General features: G+C 40.9%; 1 long non-coding RNA gene across 1 annotated transcript; it reads right to left on the bottom strand.

The window, feature by feature from the left end:
• Nucleotides 1-3900: 3900 nt before the first annotated feature.
• On the bottom strand, nucleotides 3901-4588 carry LOC122057771. The gene is made up of 2 exons (XR_006133622.1): nucleotides 4389-4588; nucleotides 3901-4304 (listed from the first exon to the last, which is right to left on the bottom strand). It is a non-coding gene; the product is annotated as an uncharacterized LOC122057771 (long non-coding RNA).
• Between the last annotated feature and the right edge of the window lie 1425 nt (nucleotides 4589-6013).

Genomic DNA, 6013 nt, shown 5'->3' on the forward strand with positions numbered 1-6013 from the left:
GATTGAACCATGCTAATCTCATCCAAACCTTAACACCCACACCCAAAACAAAACAAAACAAAACAAAAAATAATCAATATTTTCCAAATAAAAGTGCAATGCCGAAAATATTATGATTTCGACTTTAGCGGTGATGGATTGAGTACATTTTCACCACTAAGTTACCAACCCCATTGGTTATCCGAATAAAATGTAGAAGATAGATAAAGAATTATATATAGTTGCTCACCTTCAATTTCACTCTTTTGCTTCCTCTTTAAGAAACATATAATATGATAGAAACAAGTACAACTGTTGTTATAATTGCCAGGACAACAGTAATGTTGACAATACAACAGTAATGTTGACAATTTTCCGTTCCCCTGCAAAAGCCAAAAATGTTTATTTTCATATATGATCCATGTTCTTGAAATTGACAATGAGTAATGTTAATCTGTTACCATTTCAAATGAGTTCGGATCTCTGTTAGTTAACATGGAAACACTAAAAATTCAGTGTTCGGTACTGTCGTATCGTATATGGTTCAACACGTGAAATGAAGGGAACGATAAAAACTATGATCAAATATTACGAAAACGATAAAAAAAAATCAAACACAAAAAAAGGTGCAATGTAAAAGGAGCAAGGGAGAAAGAGATGTAAAAGTCCAAAAGTAAGGGAGTATCAGAAAAAAAGATAAAAGGTAGGGGAGTTTTAGTAAATATAGGCCAAGTGTAGGGGAATGATAATAAATTTCTCATTTTTAAATATAAGACAAAAAAAGGTGCAATGTATACACATAAATTGAGCAATAATTATCCAAACATTGGCATCTAAAGTTCAAATCCTGCTTCATTTTCACACTCGTTGAAGGTTGGAATTTTGGAAATGAACAAATATGCAAAACCCGTAATTAGATTTTTATTATTCATTATAAAGTTTTAAAAAAATAGGTACATGACAGACCCATACTACAGCAAAATTAGTGGACCTTGTCATTCGATTCTTATTCCAGCGGTTTTTTTGCCTAATAAGGCTACCTTTTTGTAAAAGGTTATTCTTGTAATTCCATTCTTATTTCAATCACCTGAATGATTTCCTAACGACACACTATCACACTCATGTGTAGTGGTAGGGTGGATCTAGTGCATTGTGCAATTGTTGCAGCTTTTGCTTGTAGAACAGGCCTGTCATATGCATTTCCTTTAATCACCCTCCCCATCTTTTTTATTTTTTATTTTGGTAAAGAGAAATATTATTGCATAGGGGGGCATGAGGAGCACATGGCTTCCTGATTACAAGCATCATAAAGCCAAGGAGTGGAGATGGGTCATAGTGTTTTACATGCTAGACACATAGCCTTCTGAGCAAGGGAATTGCTTCCCTTGAAATTTGAACAAAAGAGCAATTCTGAATCCTAGTTTCTAAAACAAGAATATCAGAAATAATACTCTCGATGGAGACTGGAGGAGTAGTTGACCGGTTCATCAAGAGGTTGATCACTGTAGCACAATCCGATTCAACAACTATGGAGGGAATGTTCTGTTCCACAGCCCATAGCAAACCAATCCGAACCGCCAAGGCCTCGCCAATGAGGCTATCTAGAAAAGGGGTTGGGTCAGAAAGAGCCCATAGAGGAACCCCAAGGTGATCTCTGCCGATACAACCGATACCACCAGAAGAGGAATCAATAGGTAGTGCAGCATCACAGTTCAATTTGACCCAATTCAGAGGAGGGCAGGACCATTGAGAGCAGGGAGATGCTAGGCATATGGCCTTGTTGGCATTAGTCACTTCCCAAAACTCCTAATGAGCACGCTCTGCTTTACCAAAAACATCAATTGGAGACCAAGTATTATGGTTGAAGATTAGGTCGTTACGCGCTAGCCATAGGAACCAACATATGAAGGCTGGTTCTTGAAGGATGGTGGCAAGCTTTAGAGAAGAATCGTTTGGGACAATGAAAGATAAGCTACTGCCGAACCAAGCTGCTTGGGCAAAGGAGCACTCCAAGACGATATGATCATTTGATTCTATCTCTTTTCCACATGTCTTGCAGCTAGGATCGATTGGTATCCTTCTTGCACGAAGGCCTTCAACTGAAGCCAAGCCTTGAGCACAAATCCTCCATAAGAAAATTTTCATTTTGGGAGGAGCTCTACAATTCCATTTATGTTTCCACACATAAGCATAGATATCTTCCCAGTCGTGGCGCCGAGAGGATGATGCTTGAGATTGGAGTTGGTGATCCCTTTGGTTCGTCAACATATGATAAGTTGTCTTGATGGAGAAAATTCCACATCGGGCACAACCCCAAATTTGTCGATCTTCCCAGGGGAAGAGGCTGAGCTTAATATTGAGAATCGCCTTCTTATCATTTGGGTGAAAGTATTGTTAGGACTCTTACGTGGGCTTAATTGATACTGATTGACCTATTGGGCCCAAGAGAATAAGGACCACTCTAATTAGGAAACTTATAGCCCTATTCTATTGTGGGAATGGAATAGGGTTTAGGGATTCTATTATATATAGAATACTGACGGTCCCTGCAGCTGTTACTTTCATAATAATATTTTGGGAGCCCTGCTTTCTCACAGAGCTAGTGTAGAGACAGAGAGAAGATCCCAGAGTAAGAGGCTGCAGAAGATCTCAGTAGAAAGACCCATATTGCGTGGTTCTTCATCATAGTTCATGGTACAAGCGTCTTTAGGGACTTCATTCACGCTCAACGGGTATGTAATCGATTTCTTTTCATTATTCATTCTTGTATTACATACATTGTAGGTCATTTAAATGATTGTAGGATTTAGAATCACTAACAAGTATAAGTCCAGTAGGTCGTTCCTCCAAATTCGGTTATCGTGATAGTTCCGAAACTTTAGATAAATAACAGTTGACCGGTCGTGGAAACTGAACTTTGAAAGATTGGGATGATGGAATCCAATTGGAATCACATACGTCAATATCTTCACCCGTCTCTAATTTCCAAACGAGCCCATCTTGAATAACTTTTCTGCCAATAAGGATGCTCCTCCAACCCCATGAGGGTTTATTACCAGTATTTGCTTTTAGGAAATCTGTTCTCGGGAAGTAGATTGCTTTGAGGAACTTGGCCCAGAGAGAGTTAGGATTATCCCACAACCCCCAAGCAACTTTTACCAAAAGAGCCCTATTCTGTAAAATAGGGTCACGAAACCCAATGCTCCTTTTTCCTTGGAGTGGCAATGACAAGACCATGAGATTCAATGTAATTTTTTCTCTTCATCTTCTTGCCCCCCAATAGAAATTAGATAGAGCCTGACGCACTGAGTTATGATGAGAAGCTGAGAGTGAAAAATGCGATGCAGCATATGTTGAAAGAGAGCATGCCACTGATTTGATGAGGGTTTCCCAAACCACATGAGACAACAGTTGGTTTTTCCAGCCTAGAACCCGATTGCAGGTTTTTAAAGAGAGGTCTTTAAAGACATCTGATTTGGAAACGGCGAACTCCACTGGTAAACCCAAATATTTGGAAGGGCCATTGCCATAGGGGACCTTGAGAACCCGAGAGAACCATCGTTTGAATCTATAATGTGTGTTCGGGCTAAAAGTTATAATGAACTTTTGCAGATTCACTTCTTGACCACTAGCTAGGCAATAAATATCCAAACAGGCTTTTGAGAGAATTAATATTATGAAGATTCATCTCAAAAAATAAAAGGCAGTCATCGGCGAACAGGAGATGTGAGATGGTGGAGCTCTGTTTCTAACTCGAATCCCTTTACAAAGATTCTCTGATTCAGCTTTAGAGAGGACAGAACTTAAGACATGTGAACAAAGAATAAAAATAACGGGAGAGAGAGGGTCGCCCTATCGGATGCCCCTAGTAGGATAAAAATTGCCCCTCTGGGAGCCGTTAACAAGCAAGGAATAAGAAACTGAGGAAATGCACTTCATTACCAAATCCACCCATCTGATACAAAATCCCAATTGCAGTAGGGCAGCACGGATAAAAGGCCATTCCAACTTATCGTAGGATTTCCTCACGTCGAACTTAAGAGCCAAGAACTTCTTCTTCCCTTTCTTGCGATGCTTGATTTAGTGATATATGTCATGAGCCATAAAAATGTTGTCCGATATGAGACGATCTGGGACGAAGGCCGATTGGTTTGGAGAGATGATGTCTTGCAACATACCACTAAGCCTTTCCACTATGATCTTCAAGATAAATTTGATGGCCACTCCACATAGGCTAATGGGCCTAAAATGCTCCGCACGTTCGGGGTCAGAGACTTTCGGGATGAGGCAGACAAAAGTGTTATTTAGCTCCTGTGGAAGATAACCTGTAAGGAAGTGATCAAGTGAAAAGAGGTCATCTTGGGTTAAATTCCAAAATTTCTGAAAAAAGAGGGGGAAACCCATCGGACCAGGAGATTTGAGAGGCCCCATATCATTGAGAGATTTTGAAATTTCTTCCATTGCAGGAGCTACACATAGAAGGGTATTCATCTCCTCAGGAATCATAGGTTGAACGGCTTCCAAGGACTGACGGATGTGCTCTGTGCAGCTGCCCGAAGATGTCACTGCTGTCCCTAAATGATTTAACAACTCTGCCACCACTTCCTTATCAGTTTGAGTCCATTCTCCGCTGTCTAGCTTTAATTTAAGGATAAGGTTCCGTTGTTGTCATTGGACAGTAGAAGCACGAAAGAAAGCTGTATTTTTATCACCCCCTTATCCAATCAATGCGAGATTTTTGTTGCCACGTTATCTCCTCTCTCTCTAATTCTTCTTCTAGTTGTTGGGAAATAATGTTCTCTTGATCTTGTCATTGGGATGATGAGGGTTGGCCTTGCAAATCTCCAAGTTGCGATTTCAATTTGCAACCTTGGTGGCGAAGCCACATTACCTCGAACCGAAACGGACGTGGACCTTTTGAACGACCTCCTTCTGTGTCAAGAAGAAGAGGGTTGTGATCAGAAGAGATTGCCGCTCAAACGAAAACAGCAGCGTTGGCATACTTCATTCTCCAAGCCGGGGTTGGCGAAAGCTCTATCCAACTTGAGACGAATTTTTTCCGTGCCACGACACTTATTACTCCAAGTGAATGCAGGGCCATGACCCCCTAGATCCATGAAGTTGCATTGATCAACCATAGCACGGAAGGGACCAGTGTCACGCAAACCAGTAAAGTTCCCACCTTCTTTTTCATGCCAACCCAAGTAGGAGTTAAAATCTCCCATACATAACCATTCATCATTGCGAGAAGCACCCAAAGAACAAATTTTATCCCAAACCTTCTGTCGCAAGGCTTTAACAAGGTCTCCATACACCATAGAGAGCATGAATTTGTGACCTTGACCAGAATAAACTTCGCTGTCAATAATTCTGTCATCAGCAAATAAAACTCTTGAACAAATATGGGCTTGCCAAAACACCGCATGACCTCCTGAAGCACCCCTGACCCCTTGCATCTACTGAATAGCAACTATGAAATTTCAACTTTCGACAAAGCTTCTCAATTCTGTCCGCTCAGCACTTAGATTCAATAATGAACAAGATATCAGGAGATTCAGACTTGGAGAGGTTCAGAAGTGACCTAACTGTCCGGGGGCTCCCCAAACCCCGACAGTTCCAACTAACCACCCTCATGGTGACCCACGGGAGTGATAAACCCCAGTCTCCACGGGTCCAGCCGATAAAAAATTCATCTGAGAATTCACTTGGATATCACACTGAGATGTTGAGGAATTATGTTCTTCCATCACAGTTTCCTTTGCTTCTCTTTTAGTGTGCCGGGGTCTCTTAGATTTTCTGATAATGTGAGACGATTCCGAAACCAATCGAATTTGCCGCGCCAAACGTTGTTCCTTCACCATCTTCAAAGAGTTTCGCGCCCCCGCGTAACGTTGGTCCCCCTCCCCCTCGTGTGAGTAAAGTACCCAATTCCCTAGTTGTAGATATAAAAAAAAAAAAAAAAAAAAATGTTTCCTCTCTCATCTATATATTTTCCTTCTCTTTCCGGCATTCTCGAACTTAAAGGATGTTAATT

The sequence above is a fragment of the Macadamia integrifolia genome, chromosome 12, assembly GCF_013358625.1.
Source record: "Macadamia integrifolia cultivar HAES 741 chromosome 12, SCU_Mint_v3, whole genome shotgun sequence".
NCBI lineage: Eukaryota > Viridiplantae > Streptophyta > Magnoliopsida > Proteales > Proteaceae > Macadamia > Macadamia integrifolia.